This window comes from Andrographis paniculata, unplaced genomic scaffold (genome assembly GCF_009805555.1).
Source record: "Andrographis paniculata isolate CXL003 unplaced genomic scaffold, ASM980555v1 Contig26END, whole genome shotgun sequence".
Classification (NCBI taxonomy): domain Eukaryota; kingdom Viridiplantae; phylum Streptophyta; class Magnoliopsida; order Lamiales; family Acanthaceae; genus Andrographis; species Andrographis paniculata.
Genome location: NW_026137557.1, coordinates 375,931 through 394,009, shown reverse-complemented (window position 1 = coordinate 394,009; position 18,079 = coordinate 375,931). Strand labels below are relative to the sequence as shown.

At 34.9% G+C, this 18,079-nt stretch overlaps 1 long non-coding RNA gene across 50 annotated transcripts in view; it reads right to left on the bottom strand.

Annotated features, from left to right (window-relative positions):
• Positions 1-18,079, bottom strand: part of LOC127246142 (uncharacterized) — a 35,978-nt gene extending 17,899 nt beyond the window's left edge. For 22 of the 50 annotated variants that reach the window (XR_007837667.1, XR_007837652.1, XR_007837648.1 and 19 more), the window contains exons 1-32: positions 17,886-18,079; positions 17,707-17,788; positions 16,630-17,612; positions 16,305-16,497; positions 16,114-16,215; positions 15,825-16,021; positions 15,632-15,739; positions 14,975-15,537; positions 14,691-14,880; positions 14,497-14,604; positions 13,985-14,400; positions 13,780-13,882; positions 13,210-13,684; positions 13,057-13,127; positions 12,820-12,965; positions 12,120-12,736; positions 11,940-12,043; positions 11,436-11,806; positions 11,134-11,284; positions 10,523-11,047; positions 9,908-10,443; positions 8,799-9,275; positions 7,897-8,665; positions 7,453-7,817; positions 6,817-7,299; positions 6,576-6,738; positions 6,154-6,476; positions 6,015-6,081; positions 5,859-5,921; positions 5,721-5,787; positions 5,560-5,627; positions 5,412-5,474 (exon numbers count right to left, since the gene is read on the bottom strand). This is a non-coding gene — a long non-coding RNA (uncharacterized LOC127246142). Of the gene's footprint in view, positions 1-5,411; positions 5,475-5,559; positions 5,628-5,720; positions 5,788-5,858; positions 5,922-6,014; positions 6,082-6,153; positions 6,477-6,575; positions 6,739-6,816; positions 7,300-7,452; positions 7,818-7,896; positions 8,666-8,798; positions 9,276-9,907; positions 10,444-10,522; positions 11,048-11,133; positions 11,285-11,435; positions 11,807-11,939; positions 12,044-12,119; positions 12,737-12,819; positions 12,977-13,056; positions 13,128-13,205; positions 13,685-13,779; positions 13,883-13,984; positions 14,401-14,496; positions 14,605-14,690; positions 14,881-14,974; positions 15,538-15,631; positions 15,740-15,824; positions 16,022-16,113; positions 16,216-16,304; positions 16,498-16,629; positions 17,613-17,706; positions 17,789-17,885 lie in introns of all 50 variants that reach the window. The other 28 variants (XR_007837659.1, XR_007837655.1, XR_007837651.1 and 25 more) reach the window with 28 other exon arrangements.

Sequence of the window (18,079 nt, the reverse complement as noted above, 5' to 3'; positions counted from 1 at the left end):
TTTATTTATATTTAAAAAATAGTAAAACTATCTTTTTAACATAAAAAATAAAATAAAACTAAAAAAGAAAATTAAGGTATTCAAATTCGAAGAGGTCGAGTACCACATATTTCGGGTAATTGAAATGTTTAGGTCAAGTCGGATAATATAAAATATTACCCGAAATTTTAGACTACCGACTCGAACTACCCAAATTAAAACTCCATTGTGGAAAATGTAACAAATATTATGCATAATAAAGCTAACAAAAGTTGCAGCACAATATTGGTATTCTTGCTTTATACATACAATGGAATAATATTTTAGACTTATATATGTACACTTTCTTAAAAGTCTAAGGGGTTTTTACTTAGTGTTTTGATTTTGATTTTTTCTTTTTTTTTTTTTAATGTGAGGCAGTAATATTTTATATTGAATATTGATTTTTGTAAAAAGAAAATATATATTATGAATCGTGTTGGAAAAAGAAAATTATGGGCAAACAAACCCTAATTAATTATCTTGTTTGGATAGTTCTTCAGACCATTTTAAGAATTCATGGTGAAAGAAGAGTCTCGCATCTTTTAACACAGTGAAATTTGATTTTGACACCAATATTAGATCCGTCGTTGATGTGAAATTTTGGAAAAATTTTAGGCTTTTAGATCATATAATGCTAAGGATAGCATCGATAAATGCTTCAAATAATTATTGTATTTAAATTTGTGCACACTTGAAAGTTTCTCTGGCACCTATGGACATATATGAGTTTTGTCTAGGGAGTTGAGAGTCACCTTCACATAACCATAAAATTGACGGTTAAGTAAATGGTTTTTGTGACAAAATTAATATTAAAGACTCAAAAATCGCATTGTTATAAAGGCAAATAAATAGGCATAATATATAGACTCGATAAATTTGAATCTAAATAAGATAAGATCTAATCTAAATATAAATTTATTAAATTTAAAATTAAATATTTAAAATATCTCAACCGTTTTGATCAAACAAATATTTAGAAATCACCATACATGCCCTCTAACTTATCAATAGCTGGGAGGGCACTTGTAATAATTCTTATGAACGTATTGTAGATTTACCTAGCTACGTAAATGTTTGTAAGATGAGACTAGAGATATTGTCGTAAATGTAGTTTCAAATATCTACTTGTAAGTAGTCAATCCATAAAATAAAATTATCATTGACTACTTATTCCCTAGGCGACGGTTATAATGTTGACCGGAAAAAATCAACGTAGTATTGATTTGCTTCAATCATAAAATATAAAACATAACGACAACATACATTTTTTTTTTTATAGTATATGAATATATTTATTGTATTGAAATTAATAATAGCATATACTATATAAAATTATATCATGTACTATCAATTTATGTCCTATATTTATATTATATTAGCATAAATAAGTAAAGAAAACAGTTCTTCAGCTCTTCCGACACTTATTGTAACTCAACGCCACGGTTTTCGCTATCCGATCCTCCTTGTCGTAGTTTTTCACGTAATTGCTCACATTATCCGAGAGGAGAATGGATGAGTCAGTAAAGGCGGTGTCTTACTAAGCTAATCGCTTACTGTTACGATTCGAGCTAAGATTCAGCCTTTCAGCCGGATAGGCTTTTACAACGAAGCCAGGATTCTCGCGAACCGTTCTTGACCAAACCAAAACCCTATTCCTTCAATAAACAATAAAGGCTCGAGAGACATATCTTCCCCTTTACTACTACAAACCAGAAGGGAATACCACATAGCAACGGTTCGAAGGGCGGGAAGCGTCGTTGTTCAGACTAGTTACCGAGTCCTTTTCAGATCTCTATAGCATTCGTCCGCCAGGAATGACTCGACCGAGTTGGAGAGGGAGGACCCCGGCGTCCTGGGCCATCGCACGGATTGCGCTCATTTCTTGCGATGTGTAGTCCACAAGAATACCTCCGATCACCACAAGCGCCAGCGGTAGTCCGTTGCATTGCTTGGCAATCAGCCTCCCCGAAGACTTGGACATGAAGGTGTGGGGAGCCAACTCTCGCCGTTTCCCAAAACTGGAGCGCCTGGTTATCAGACACTGTTACAAATTGCGCGAGATTCCGGGAACATCAAAAGCCTTAAGATGATAGAGGTGGAAGATTGTCGTCCGTGTGTTGGCACAACGGCTAAACAAATACAGGAAATTCACCAAGAGAAATTCCCAAATAAGCATCTCCAAGTTGGTAACCATATCTCATGGGAAGACAAAAAGAATTAAAGCTGAGACAGTCCTCGATCTAGTCGATCACTTCACATGGGAATCAATCAATCTTTTATATTCCTCTAAATCATAACTACGATTTGTTTGTATCGTCACCATTATGATCATCTTCATCGTTATCATCCAGGTCATCAAATCTTGCATACTAATTTGTTGGTTCAATTCCATTCTTCTGCTACTAACATTAATTAGCTCTATATATGCAAGTGTTTAATGTTGTTTGAAATGGATAATTTTTCATGATAGATTTTACTAGTTCAATCATCGGTGTTCCATTTGGGATGTATTTACTTGATCACTATGATTTGTTCGCAAGATCGTAAAGATTTGTGAAAAATTGCACCAAAGAAAATTTTGTGGAAAAAAATAAAAAAATTTGCAAAACCAATTTTGAGGGTGCACGGTTTAAACAATAAAAATCAAGAAATCAAAAGGAATTCATCTCGGAGAGAAGAGGACGCCACGGACGGCTGGAACAAGAACGACTGTAAAATTTGTCGTCTTTGCTTTTGATTCTAATTATGTTTAGTGGCCAAACTCATATTTTAGTTTAAGGTTGAATTGAAATTTCCAATTATGGATTTGTAAGATAGTTTTGGTGTGAATTAAATCTTTTGATTAACTAATATTTATACAGGTTTTGTATCTACCATCATTAGGTGTGATTTGTTATTGTGACCGAAGGTAAATAAAACAGAAAGTAAAATAAAATTATATATAAGAAAATTGAATAATTTTAATAAAAAATAATCATTCTAACATAAATTTATTTATCTAGAATAAATTATAAGATAAATATCGTTTAGTGTTAAATAAATATAATAAATATAAGTTTATTTTGTTAATTAAAACCTCACTCTTGACGGTTTAATTAAATGATTAAATTAAAAATAATTTAATTTGATTTATATAAAAAATTATTTTATAATTTAATTGCATTATATAATTTAAAAATATCATAACTAATTTTTAATTATAAAATTCGTATAATATAATTTATGTATAATTAAATACAGATAAAATATCTATAAATTAAAAATATATATATATATATATTCTTCACTCCAAGTTGCCCCAATTTTGAAGAAAATCAAAATAAATTCATTTTATATATTTTCCCCTTTCTTTCCCCTTTAAAAAATAGAACCAAACTAGATAATTATATATTTTTTTTCTCCCCTCCCTTCCCCTCCATTATTCTCAAACCAAACAGACCCTAAATTGATGTTCAATAGTATTATAATTTTTTTATTTTTTTGGGGATCAAATTGGCGTGTTTCTATTGTGGTTGAATCAAGAATAACATTATAAGGTTAGAGGGATAACACGTGGGGTTAGAGCAGCAAGATTTAGAGGCCAATTTCGACAACAATAATTTAGGTGAATTTGGTATTTAATGTCGTTTTTTTTTTTTTTTTTTGTGGGTGTGAGCGAGTAGATGCTCACAATTTTCGTTAAGCATGTTGAAAATGTGCTTCGTGTGTCTGTTTTTCGTTTTACAATACGAGCATATGCATACATTTTGTTGGTCAAAAAAAGTAGTAGATTCCTACACTGTTTTATTTTGTCTGTTTGGCATAGGTTATCATTATTTTTTTATATTTTATTCTAGTTTCTTTCCGGTACTAGATGTCACACATTTTCAAATTTATGTTAGATGTTCTCACACTCTGTATTATTTGTTGAGGGCCAGTGTGCCACAAATGCTTATAGATGTTTTAATTGTTTGCATATATATATATATATCTTAGTATGCGTTCGAAAGCATGTAACAACATTATTTGTGTTATAATGGTATGTTTTGAGGGAAAGTGTACTAAAAAATTGAATATCTTTTATGATTATGCATGCCTTATCAAAGTTTCTATTTTGTTTTAATTCATGTCTAATATGGATAGACAGGGTCACTAAAAATTTACGTCTTTTTTCGGACTATGGTGGTTGCTTTTGTTGGGCGCATTTGTTTCGAATTTGTATTTTTGTGTATTTATTTTAATTGTGTGATATATGTATCCAATATTTGTGATTTTGCTTTAATTACGTGTTTGATATCAATAAAAGTTTGTATTTTTGTTAGACTATGTGACCTAAAGGTTGGATATATAATTTTTTGTATTTGTGGTTATTGTTGCATATTTATTTTAAATGTGTGTAAATCATTGCACATCTTTTGTGATTATACATGCCTTATATGTTGGGGTAGACTCACGCAATACTTTTATTTTTGTTTTAATTATGTGTTTGATATTGTTTGGAGTAAACACAGTAAAAATAAAACTTTTCATTTTTATTCAGAACTATGTGGATGATTTTTTTTTAGATTGCATATTTGTTTGAATTTTTTATATTTGTGGTTGTTGCGTATTTATTTTTTATTGTACACCTTTATATGATTGTGCATGTCTTATCTATTTATCTTTTATTATTGTGATTTTTTTGTGGTTGTTGCGTATTTATTATAATTGTACGTTTATTACTTGGAGTCCTTGAAAGCATGTAATAAGATTGGGTAAGGGCTAAGTGTAATCAAAATATTGTACATCTTTTATGATTGTGCATGTCTTATCCAATGACGGTAGCTCTATCCGAAGTTTGTATTTTTGTTTTAATTATGTGTCTGATATTATTTGCACGTAGACACGGTAAAAGTAAATATTTGAATTTTTATTTGAACTATTTGTTTGTTTTTTGTTGGGGGCATGTATTTGTTTGGAATGTGTAGTTTTTTATATTTGTGGTGACGCGTATTTATTTTAATGTATATTAATTGTAGTGCCTTGAAAGCTCGTATTGTATGTTTTGACGGCAAGTATACTCAAAACATTGTATATCTTTTATAATTGTGCATGTCTTATCTATTGGGGTAGTTGTACCCGATGTATGTAATTTTGTTTTAGTTACATGTTTGATTATCATTTGGGGTAGATACGGTAGAAGTAAAATTTTGTATTTTTTATTCAAACTATATTATTGCTTTTTGTTGGAGGCTTGTGCCTTAAAGGTTGCATATCTGTTTGGAATATGTGCTTGTTTATATTTGTGGTTGTCGTGTCTTTATTTTAATTGTGTGCTTCTTAATTGGCTAATAAGATTAGTTGTGTACTTATTGTATGTGTTGATGTCAAGTGTACTAATGATCCCAACAAAAAGAAAGAAAATTACGTACCAATTCTTGTCGGATTTGGCTTCTAATCCTTTCCTCTACTCACGATGTTGTTCTTGATTCAACCTCAATAGACAGAAAACACATCAGTTTGATCCTAACAAAATAAAAAAATTATAATACTATTGAGTCTTGAAAGAAAGTTACGTACCGATTCTTATCATGATTTGTCCGTATGCCTTGCCCCTTTAACATCACAAATGTTGTTCTTGATTCAACCTCAATAGAGAGAAAACACATCAATTTGATACCAGCAAAATAAAAAAAATATAATACTATTTAGTCTCAACAAAATGAAAGAAAGTTACGTACCAATTCTTATCATAATTGGTCTGTATGCCTTGCCCTTTTAACATCACAATTTTGTTCTTGATTCAACCTCAATAAAGAGAAAACAAAATGAAAAATCTAGCACTATTGATCCCAACAAAAAGAAAGAAAAATACGTACCAATTCTTGTCGGATTTGGCCTCTAATATTTCCCTCTACTCATGATGTTGTTCTTGATTCAACCTCGATAAAAAGAAAACACATCAGCTTAATCCCAAAAAAATGAAAAAATTATGATATTATTGAGTCTCAACAAAATAAAATAAAGTTACATACCAATTCTTATCATGATTGGTCCGTATGCCTTGCCCATTTAACATCACAATGTTGTTCTTGATTCAACCTCAATAGAGAGAAAACAAAATAAAAAATCTGGCACTATTGATCCCAAACAAAAAGAAAGAAAATTACGTACCAATTCTTGTCGGATTTGGCCTCTAATCCTTCCCTCTACTCACGATGATGTTTTTGATTCAACCTCAATAGAGAGAAAACACATCAGTTTGATCCAATCAAAATGAAAAAATTATAATACTATTGAGTTTCAACAAAATAAAAGAAAGTTACGTACCAATTCTTATCATGATTGTTCTTGATTCAACCTCACCAGAGTGAAAATACATCAATTTGATATCAGGCATCAATTTAATCTCAACAAAATGAAAGAAAGTTACATACCAATTTTCATCGGGTTTGGTTTATTAGCCTTGCCCCTCACGATGTCGTTCTTGATTCAACCTCAATAGAGAGAAAACACAAATTGAGCCCAACAAAATGAAAAAGCAATAATACTATTGAGCATCAATTTAATCTCGACAATTAAAGAAAGTTGCATACCAATTCTCATGAGGTTTATCGTAAAAGTGTGAGCATCTTCAGCTGTAGGATTGCAGCTTTAAGAAGGATCGATCACAGAAGATAGTCACTGCTGAAAGATTCAAGAACCTCACTGTCATTATCATCATCGTCTTCCTCGCTTTCAGTATATGTTCGAATCCACCTGCAGAGTAGTTCATTCCCCGTCAATATTACAATTGATTAATAAACCAAAAAAATAGCAGCACCAAGCTACACCAACCTGAAGTTCGGTCAATATATGTGCAATAGCATCAACCTAAAAGCACTCGGGCATGTAAGAGCACGAAGACAATCAAGAGCTGCAGGGGATGTCACCATTCGAGGTTGGAGAAGCGGAAGAAGAACCATTATACCATGCCTGGAACGAACAGCTTCTCTAGCTTGACGATATCCTTGTCCAAGCACGAGATCCTGCGATCTCCAACTAAACCAGAAGCAACTAATGAAGCAGATGCCTGTGATGATGAAGTGTTACCTGTGATGATGAAGTGTTACCAACAGATGATGGCATAGGTGTCAGTTCCCCAGTTTGATCCCTTGATTCATTCTGATTTGGACCACGCTCTGGGACATTCCTCTCTGAATTTCTGTCCCTGGAGTTTATAGCAGATTGATTTCCAGCTTGAGTAGAAGAAGCTTGCTGACCTTGCATTAGACTTGGCTTATTGCTTATTCGGCACAAATTCAACGCTGGTTCAACAATCTACAATTTTGACAATGAAAATTTTCAAAGTTAATTGAGGCATGCAATTAAAATAAATACGCTAAAACACAAATTCCAAACAAGCTTGCTTTGTTGTTTATGGGCACCAGGCTGTACAGATTTTTCAAGGAACTACAAGCAGCAGAGAATGACCTTGGTTTCTTCTTTGAGGACAAAGTGCAAGGCTCACTTCTCAAGCTGGAATACGTTTGGTCTATCCAACAAGAATCCACAAGTTGCTCATTCAGATGGCCATTGCATTTGTATTGATGACAACTCCTGCCCAGATGCGTGTTGTGCTAAAGATGATGGAGCAGCCAATGGTGATAACTTAGCAAGGATGCAGTCTCACCTAATCCAGATGCTCATGGATAAGCTTCTCAAGCTGGAATGGCCATTGCATTTGTACTGATGACAACTCCTGCCCAGATGCGTGTTGTGCTAAAGATGATGGAGCAGCCAAGGATGGCATTGGTGATAACCTAATCCAGATAATTAAAGGTGCTCATGGATAAGCCCTGAAGTTGGTGTTGATCAGAAGAAAATTAAACAAAAAACCATGATCCATATATCTAGGAAGGAATGATTATCAAATACCTAGAATGATAAGAAACTGGAGTAGCAGCAGCAATGGCTGCTCCTCTTTCAATGGTCTCAAAGTGGGAGTCGCTGCATCACTAGCTGCTAAAGTACTCGGCATGTAAGAGCACGAAGACAATCAAGAGCTGCAGGGGATGTCACCATTCGAACCAGCCCAGCACAACCTGCTCGAGCACCTAAATCTCCAACTAAAATCCAGAAGCAACTAGCAGATGCCTGTGATGATGACCAACAGAAGATGGCATCAGTTCCCCAGTTCGGTCCCTTGATTCAATCTGATTCGGACCACACTCGCATGCACCAATTCTATTCAATGCAAAGTGATATAACTTCACAATTTGCTGCTGCATCCACATGTAGAGGATATTCGTAAATCATGAGTGTGAATAATATATTTGTCTTCTTTTTTCTGCTGGAGAGAGTCTAGGAATAATTTAGCAACTACACCATGGATCCACGGGAACTTTTGTAATATCCGAATAGTTGACAGCATCCACAATGCAAAAAGCAGAAAAGAGAGGGTGCTTCACACGGCGTGCATTGAATGCTGAAGTGACATCCTCTAGATTTCGCCCGAGGATTGCATATATAACATCACCACTGGCATTAAATGTTATCACCGACCGTCTGATCTAATGATGCTTGTCATGAAGAAATTAGAGCGCATACCAATAAGCTCACTTGAGTTAATTCGGCCTGCCACCTATTTTGGTCACCACTGGCAGTTTGGCTCCCACTCGGATGAGCTCTGATAACTTTTCTCAACCTAAAAAAATAAAATAATATTAGAAAGCTTATAGCTATGGGTGTGCACTTGCCATTTCACCACTTGATCATTCCCCGTCAATTTTACAATTGTTTAATAAACCAAAAAAGTAGCAGCACCAAACTACACCAACCTGAAGTGCGGTCAATATTGCAATAGCATCAACCTAAAAGCACTCGGCATGTAAGAGCACGAAGACAATCAAGAGCTGCAGGGGATGTCACCATTCGAGGTTGGAGAAGCTGAAGAACCTTTATACCATGCCTTGAACGAACGCTTCTCTAGCTTTACGATATCCTTGTCCAAGCATGAAATCCTGCGATCTCCAACTAAACCAGAAGCAACTAATGAAGCAGATGCCTGTGATGATGAAGTGTTACCAACAGATGATGGCATAGGTGTCAGTTCCCCAGTTTGATCCCTTGATTCATTCTGATTTGGACCACCTCTGGGACATTCCTCTCTGAATTTCTGTCCCTGGAGTTTATAGCAGATTGATTCCAGCTTGGGTAGAAGAAGCTTGCTGACCTTACATGAGACTTGGCTTATTGCTTATTCATGAAGGAGGGCACACAAGGTTTATTAACAAATTCAACGCTGGTTCAACAATCTACAATTTTGACAATGAAAATTTTCAAAGTTAATTGAGGCATGCAATTAAAATGAATACGCAAAAACACAAATTCCGAACAAATGCAACCAACAACACTTGCCCTAATATAAAATAAGCAACACGTGGGGTTAGAGCCGCAATATTTAGAGGTTAACTATGAAGGGAGTTGATAAGATTGGTTTCTGAAAATCTATGCAAATAATGAATTGACCTAGCTATTACAATAATTTTAGGTGATTTACTTTTATAATCTACAAGTGGATGCAGCAGCAAAATGTGAAGTCATATCACCCGAATTGCAAGATCCATTCAGACTTCTCCCAAAACTATAAAAATATATAAATATATGACTCTACTATTTTGACCACAAAATGTATGCATATGCTCATATAGTAAAACGAAAAGTTCAAAGCACATTCTCATCATGCTTAACGAAAAAAATGTAAGCATCTACTCAAAGCTTAAGGCTTTCACACGGAGTGTGTTGAATGCTGAAGTGACATCCTCTAGAGGAAAAATAATCAAACTTAAGCATAAGCTAATATCAAAATTTTTTGTTCATATCAAGGAATTTATTACAAGTTTAAATTTAAAACTTTAAATCATAATATAATTAACATTACAAATACCTCATTCCCAGCAGAATGGTAGCCCCCACCATCATAGGCAGTAAATTGATAAAATTGATGAATTGGTCTTTCGATCCCACAAAACTCCATTCCAAAGCAGCATTGAGTCAATATGAATGATCACATCCATGATCATGTCCAGACGGGTTATTAGAAGTATCAGTCAGTGTCAGATCCAATTGACAAGACTGGATATCATCATACACAAGGATTTAACGCCGGGATGAATCTGATGGCAGTGATGCAAACATTGAATGCTTGGCTCAGGGCAGACATGAGGATAAATAGGTCGGACTGGTTAGCAAACTCTCAACAGATGGTGTGCATAACAAGTTCGAATCCATATGGTCTGAGTGTATGTTCACCAGTTTGGTCTATCCAACAAGAATCCACAAGTTGCTATTTCAGATGGCCATTCTATTTGTATTGATGACAACTCCTGCCCAGATGCGTGTTGTGCTAAAGATGATGGAGCATCCAAGGATGGCATTGGTGATAAACTAATCCAGATAATTGAAGGTGCTCATGGATAAGCCCTGAAGTTGGTGTTGATCAGAAGAAAATTAAACCAAAAACCATGATCCATATATCTAGGAAGGAATGATTATCAAATACCTAGAATGATAAGAAACTGGAGTAGCAGCAGCAATGGCTGCTCCTCTTTCAATGGTCTCAAAGTGGGAGTCGCCGCATCACTAGCTGCTAAAGTACTCGGCATGTAAGAGCACGAAGACAATCAAGAGCTGCAGGGGATGTCACCATTCGAGGTTGGAGAAGCTGAAGAAGCATGCTTTACACGAACAGCTTCTCTAGCTTGACGATATCCTTGTTCAAGCTGAGCACCAAGCCAAGCACGAAATCCTGCGATCTCCAACTAAACCAGAAGCAACTAATGAAGCAGATTCCTGTTATGATGAAGTGTTACCAACAGATGATGGCATAGGTGTCAGTTCCCCAGTTCGAACCCTTGATTCATTCTGATTTAGACCACGCTCTGGGAAATTCCTCTCTGAATTTGTCCCTGGAGTTTATAGCAGATTGATTTCCGTATTGCTGACCTTGCATGAGACTTGGCTTATTGCTTATTGATGAAGGATGGCACACAAGATTTATTAACAAATTCAATGCTGGTTCAACAATCTACAATTTTGACAATGAAAATTTTCAAAGTTAATTGAGGCACAAACAACTTTAAAATAAACCATACGGTTGATGTGCAACATTACCTCAGGTTCATCATAGCCATCACCATCGTTAGGTTGAATAGACTCCACAAGCAAGAGGAGATGTGCCCTGATTTATTGTCGCAGTTCCAGCCAACTTAACAATCTGATGGACAATATTTGGCGGAAGAGAACAAACACACTTCATTATCACCTGCAAAAGTACGGAGTGAATCAATAACCATCCTCAACAAGTGAAACAAAGCAGCAAGAAAATAAAGAGTAAAAAACCAAATCATACCAAAATGTGTATAAAGAATTTAGTGCAAGTGGAAACAACAAAAGATATGGGCAGGACAAACTACCTGAATTGAACCAATAGTTCATAAGCAGGAAGAAAGACCCACATATGTATGGGCATTTCTAGGAGTCGCAAGGAGTCTGTCCATGCCACCGCAATCAACAAACAATGCAGAAAACTTTCTGTGAGCAGCCAATGCACATATTAGCTTCAAAGTTCATTCATAAGGAATTTAGTGTAGGGTGTTTCTTCGAGCTTAAGACTTCGCTGCAGTAGTGCAAGGCATACATTTACTCCTTCTCATGGAGTACAGAACCAAGAACTTCAACATACTCCCCAAGAAACACCAGACACTGGATACAGAATTTCTCTCTCAACTTCAGAAGGGAATGACCACCAGGAATAGAAAATTCAGCAAATTCATGGCTTTGAATTCTACAAGTATCAACATATCAAATGAAAATAAAGATATATAGCATAAATAACCATGTCTCAAACACAAAACGATTAAAACATATAGGAAAGTGTCATCAGTTAAAGACATCTCATGAAGCATAGGACCACCAACCTTGCAAGAGCAACTGCACTGGCAGCATCCATAACAGTGTGATGAAGATCTGGATGCAGCAACCACAATAGCTTCTTCGTCATTCGTCTTCTTGTATTCCTGCACTAAAGAAATACACAAATAAGTTCATGAGAAACAAGCATTCAACGAGAACCTAGAGAGGTTTGAGAACCTGCTCACCTCTAATCAGCTGTCTTAACGACCTCAGCAGCAGCAGCACCTGCAGCCTTAATGGCACAGGCAGGTGCATGGTCTGTTCTTGCTTCGGCTCAGCAGCTCCGACTGCTTTCATAACCAACTCAGTAATGTCTCAGAAACTCCTTCATTGGACCTACCTCTTGATCGCCATCGATACTCCTTCAAAGTCTTCTTCCCCATGAGATTTTCCACCAGGTTTTTCTTTTGACTGGCAGAGATCCCACTTCTCGTCACTATCTGCTTCAGCATCATATGCATCAACCTCAGGAGCTACACTATCAAGATGTTCCTCATCACCCCAGTACATATCCCCATATGTTTGCCTATTGCCACACCTCTCATCATCTCAATCAAGGTTGTCCATAGATGTGCGATCTTTTTCACGTTCACTCTCAGTGGGATGGGCTCTGATAGTCTCAGTATCCATGTGAAAACTCTCTGTCACTTGCTTTGACTTACCCCTGCCATCCTCTTTGGCCTTTAGAGCCATGCTAGACACACTTTTGTTGTCAAACAATACCTTAGAAGCTTTTGGTTTGTGTTAACCGTACTCGTAGATATCACATTATGTCAACACATCTTCCACTAACTGACCACCACTGAAAAAACAACATCAAAAGGAAATTATGAGAGGAGAAAAAGAAAACAGAAGTAAATTGAAAATAAAAATATTGGAATATACTTCTCCAAGCATGCAGTCAGCAGGTCAATAGCATAAGTGCGCAACATTTCAGCATTGACCCTTCTCTCTTTGTAGTTCTTCTTTTTTCGTTTTTTTTTTCCTTGCGTAAGTCCTGCATGTCCAACCTCACCAGCTGTCTTTACAACCTATTTTTCAACTATTCAAATATCAGTCTCAGCTCCAAATCAACCTGCTGAAAAGATGTAGAGATCATGAAACCAAACATGCCTATTTTACCTCCAAAATATTCTTGTTCTCTGAAATCAGTGTGATATAGGATGTTCCTGCTTAATGAGTTCTTTTTCTTCCTGCCATTGTGAAAAAACCATATATGATTATTGAACAAACTAACAACCAATGGGATTTAGTAGACCTAAACAAGTTACCTACTTTGTTTTCTTGTTCTCTTTCGCGACTTGTTTTCCATTTTGCCACCAGCAGGTTCAACATCTCCTTAAGGTCAACATCTGATTGGCTTTTTTTTCAATTTTTTTCTTCTCTTTCTCTTTTTTTTTTCATTTTTCATTTTTTTTTCCTTAATTTTTTCATCTTTGTTTCCGTTTTTTTCAAAAAATTTTCCCCTTTTCCAGCTCTTTTCTTTTCTTTTTTTTTTCTTTTCTTTTTCTCAACCTTTTTTATTGATCTCTTTGCAAAATAATACAGTAAGAACAACAACAAAAAAAAGCACAAACTTGCAAACTGTAACACAAAATAAGGCCAACGATAAACCATCTCTCGCCCAAACACTTACCTTTTTAGCTTTGGCATCCAAAAGAGGATGAATATCTCTTCTCAACTTCAACAAAGTAGCAAAACCATACTTTTGAAGCATATTCTTCATGTCCATCCCTCACATCTTCACAATCTGGTTTTAGACAATTAGAATATTAGTTTTATTTAAATCCAAATCAACCCACTTAAAAGATACATATATTAGAAAACCAAGCAAGCTAAATTTACCTCGACAATGTTCTTATTCTCTTCGATCAATATAGCTCGCCACTTGTTTGAGTAGAAGAAGGCTGAGATAGGACGTTTCGGCTTTAACGGGTATTTTTCCTTTCTATCAATGCAAAGGAACCATATATGATTATTAGTTTGATTCAACTCCAAATCAACCCGCTTAAAATAAGTAGAAATTAGAAAACTAAGCAAGCTAATTTACCTCCACAAAGTTCTTATTCTCTAAAATCAATGTAGCTCGACACTTGTTTTCTTTTACAACTTTCTTTTTTTTCTATTCTTTTGTTTTTTTCTCTTTCTGTTTCTTCAATTTTTTTTGCTTTTTTCTTTTCTTTTTCTTTTTTCTGTTTCTTTTCATTTCTTTTTTTTTTTAACTATTTTTTTTATTCAGAATTTTTTTTTTTCTTTTCGTTTTTTTGGGTAGGCACCGCATGTCCATTGTGGTGCTGCATTATAAAGAAAACATTAATGAGGTGTAATTAAGCCAAGGATATACCATCCCCTGCCCAAAAAGCTTCGGCATCCAAAAGAGGATAAAATATCTTTTCTCAACTTCAAAAAAATAGCCATACCGTACTTTTAAGCACATTCTTCATGTCCTTTCTTCAATGGCACAATCTGGTTTTAGACAATTCAAATGTTAGTTTTATTTAACTCCAAATCAACCCACTTTAAAGATATAGATATTAGAAAACCAAGCAAGCAAGTTTTTACCTCAACAATGTTCTTATTCTCTTCAATCAATGTAGCTCACCGCTTGTTCGAGTAGATGGAGTCCTGACATAGGATGTTTTGGCTTTAATATGTCCTTTTCCATCCTATCTATGTAAAGGAACCATATATAATTAGTAAACAAACTAACAACCAATGAGATTTAGTAAAAACAAAACAAATTAATGTATACTTACTTTAGTTTTCTTGTTTTCTTTCACGATTTCACTAATTGTCTTCCATTTTGCCCCCAACAAGTTCGACATCTCTTTGAAGTGAGCATTTGGATTGGCTTTCTTTTCTGTTTCATCTTTTCTTCTTTTTTACTTATTTTACTTTCCTTGGGTAAGTATTGCATGTCCACCCCTCACTGCCGGTCTTCAAAACCTGGTTTTAGACAATTCAAATGTTAGTTTGATTCAACTCCAAATCAACCCACTTAAAATAAGTAGAAATTAGAAAACCAAGCAAGCTAATTTACCTCCACAATGTTCTTATTCTCTAAAATCAATGTAGCTCGGCACTTGTTCGAGTAGATGAAGGCCAACATGGGATGTTTCGGCCGTAATGGGTCCTTCTCTGTAGAAGAACCATATATGATTGTATAACAAACTAACAACCAATAGGATTTAGTAAAAGTAAACAAATTCATGTATACCCACCTTTTTTTTCTTTTTTTCTTTCATAGCTTTCTTTTTTTTTTTTTTTTTTTAACTTTTATGCTTTTTATCTTTCTTTTTCTTTTTTCTCTATTTTTTTTTCATTTATGCTTTTTTTAACTTTTTTTTTTCAGATTTTTTTTTTCTTTCTTTCTTTTTTCTTTTCGTTTTTCTGGGTAGGCACTGTATGTCCATTGTGGTGTTGCATTATAAAGAAAATATTAATGAGATGTAATTAAGCCAACGATAGACTACATCCTGCCCAAACACTTACCTTTTCAGCTTTGGCATCCAAAAGAGGATGAATATCTCTTCTCAACTTCAAAAGAATAGCCAGACCGTACTATTAAGCACATTCTTCATGTCCTTTCTTCACCGACACAATCTGATTTAGACAATCAAATGTTAGTGTTATCTAACTCAAACTCAACCCACTTTAAAGATATATATATTAGAAAACCAAGCAAACAAGTTTTTACCTCAATAATGTTCTTATTCTCTTCAATCAATGTAGTTCACCGTTTGTTCAAGTAGATAGAGACATGACATAGGATGTTTTGGCTTTAATATGTCCTTTTCCTTGCTATCTATGTAAAGGAACCATATATGATTATTAAACAAACTAACAACCAATAAGATTTAGTAAAACTAAACAAACTAATGTATACTTACTTAGTTTTCTTGTTTTCCTTCACGACTTCATTAATTGTCTTCCATTTTGCCCCAAAAAAGTTCGACATCTCTATGAAGTGAGCATTTGGATTGGCTTTCTCTTTTGTTTCATTTTTTTTTTTCTTTTGTTCTTTTATTTATTTTACTTTTTTTGGGTAAGTATTGCATGTCCAACCCTCACCGAAGGTCTTCAAAACCTGGTTTTAGACAATTAAAATGTTAGTTTGTCAACTCCAAATCAACCCACTTAAAAGAAGTAAAAATTAAAAAACAAACCAAGCCAGTTTACCTCCACAATGTTCTTATTTTCTACAATTAATGCAGCTTGGCACTCGTGTGAGTAGATGAAGGCCGACATAGGATGTTTTGACCTAATGAGTTCCTTTGCTTCCTGTTGATGTAAAAGAACAGTATGTTATTACTAAAAAAACTAACAACTAATAGAATTTAGTGAAACTAAGCAAATTTATATATACCCACTTTGTTTTCATGTTTTCTTTCACAGCCACCAACAGGTTCGACATCTGCACTGACTTTCTTTTTTTGCTTTTCTTTTTCTTTTTTCTCTTTTTTATTTTCTTCCTTTTTTTCAGTTCTTTTTTTTCTGATTTTTTTTTTTCTCTCCGTCTTTTTGTTCATTTCTTTGAGTAGGCACTGCATTTCCATTGTGGTACTGCATTATAAAAGAAAACATTAAATGAGAACCATGCATACTTATAAACGGGTTATCTAAGTTGCAATGCATAAAAGACATGAAAAATATATATTCGTATAAAGTATTTCAATTAAAATATAGTTAACTTACCTTGACCAATGCACTCCAATCTTTCACCCGGCATCACAGCTAAATGGATAATAATAATGAGTGAACCAAGCTGAGCTCAACAAACCTCACCATGGGTTAGTGTATGCACTCAAGTTAAATCATAAAAATGGCAATCCCATAGGCTTGCATGTCAATCATATCTCCCTCACTTAAGGGACCTAATGACAAGTATCAGGGGGTCTTTAAACAGGTGTAATGGGGCTCGGGGTATAGGTAGAAAAAAGGATAATGAACGGCTAAAAAGTGTCGAAACAACAATGGAAAGAATTAAAGCATATCACTTGTAAGAATTGAAATCAACATTACATTGGTAACCGTAACTCCACTCATTTTTGTTTCTTTTTGTTTTTTTTTTTTTTTTACTTTTTTGTGCTGCTTCTTTTTGTTTTCTTGTTTCAGCACTTTGTTTTTTGTTTTGCTTTTTTTTTTTTTTGTTTTGTTTTGTTGGGGTTTAGCCCCTTTGTTTTATTTTCCTTTTTGTAAACATCAACAACACTATACTTTCCCTTTCTACACTTTATACAAGAAGAATATAAATGATAGCCATAAAACTTCCACTCTTCCTTCGACACAAGGATCAATATAAGGTATAAATCCAAAAAATGGTATATGGCTAAAGGATTAATGATTGATTGAAGAATGAAAAGGTTTTCAAAAGGCTCAACGGTGTTAACTAGTGGATAAAATTTTTGGGTAGGATAATTTAAGCCAAGTAGGTATACCTAATGCCCCCGTCATCTTACTTATATCAGGTCCTCATGTGTGTTCAACATGCATTTCGAGGCAAGTTCTAGAATGCCAATTTAGATCTAACATCACACATGAAAAAAATATATATATAAATATCGAATGCTCTAGGCTCAAAGTCCTCACATAGGAAGGAAATAAAATATTAAGCTCGGCAAGGTTCAAACAGCAATGGATGGCAAGTGAAATAACAATGCATCGACATAGTTGATATCCTGGAAGGGGGAAATATAAAGTCCATGAGCCCCAAAACAAGAAATTGCAAAAGCAGACCAATCTAATCCAAGATGAACAGAAAACCCAACTTACAGGGGTCCGGTGGGCAGAGCAGAGCAGAGCAGAACGAAGGCCGGGCAAAGCGTTGGTTTTTCTCCTTTCTCTCGATCTTCTTCTGCAATCAGAAAGGAAACTTGTAAAATCGAACCGATTCGATTAAAGAAAAATGAAAAAATCGAATCAAGAAGCAGATTGAATATAAAATGGAAAACCTAAAACGGATGATTAGGGACGACGGACTTTCTTATGGCCGCCGGCCGACGACCGGCGTAGACGACGGAAGACAGTCTCTTCCGTGATCGATTTCCTCTCTTCTTGTCTCTGGACTTTCTCTTCTCTCCATTTCCTTCCCCCTCTCTCTCTGTCTCTCTCTCTCTCTCTCTCGCGTTTCTTTCTAGTTTCTTCC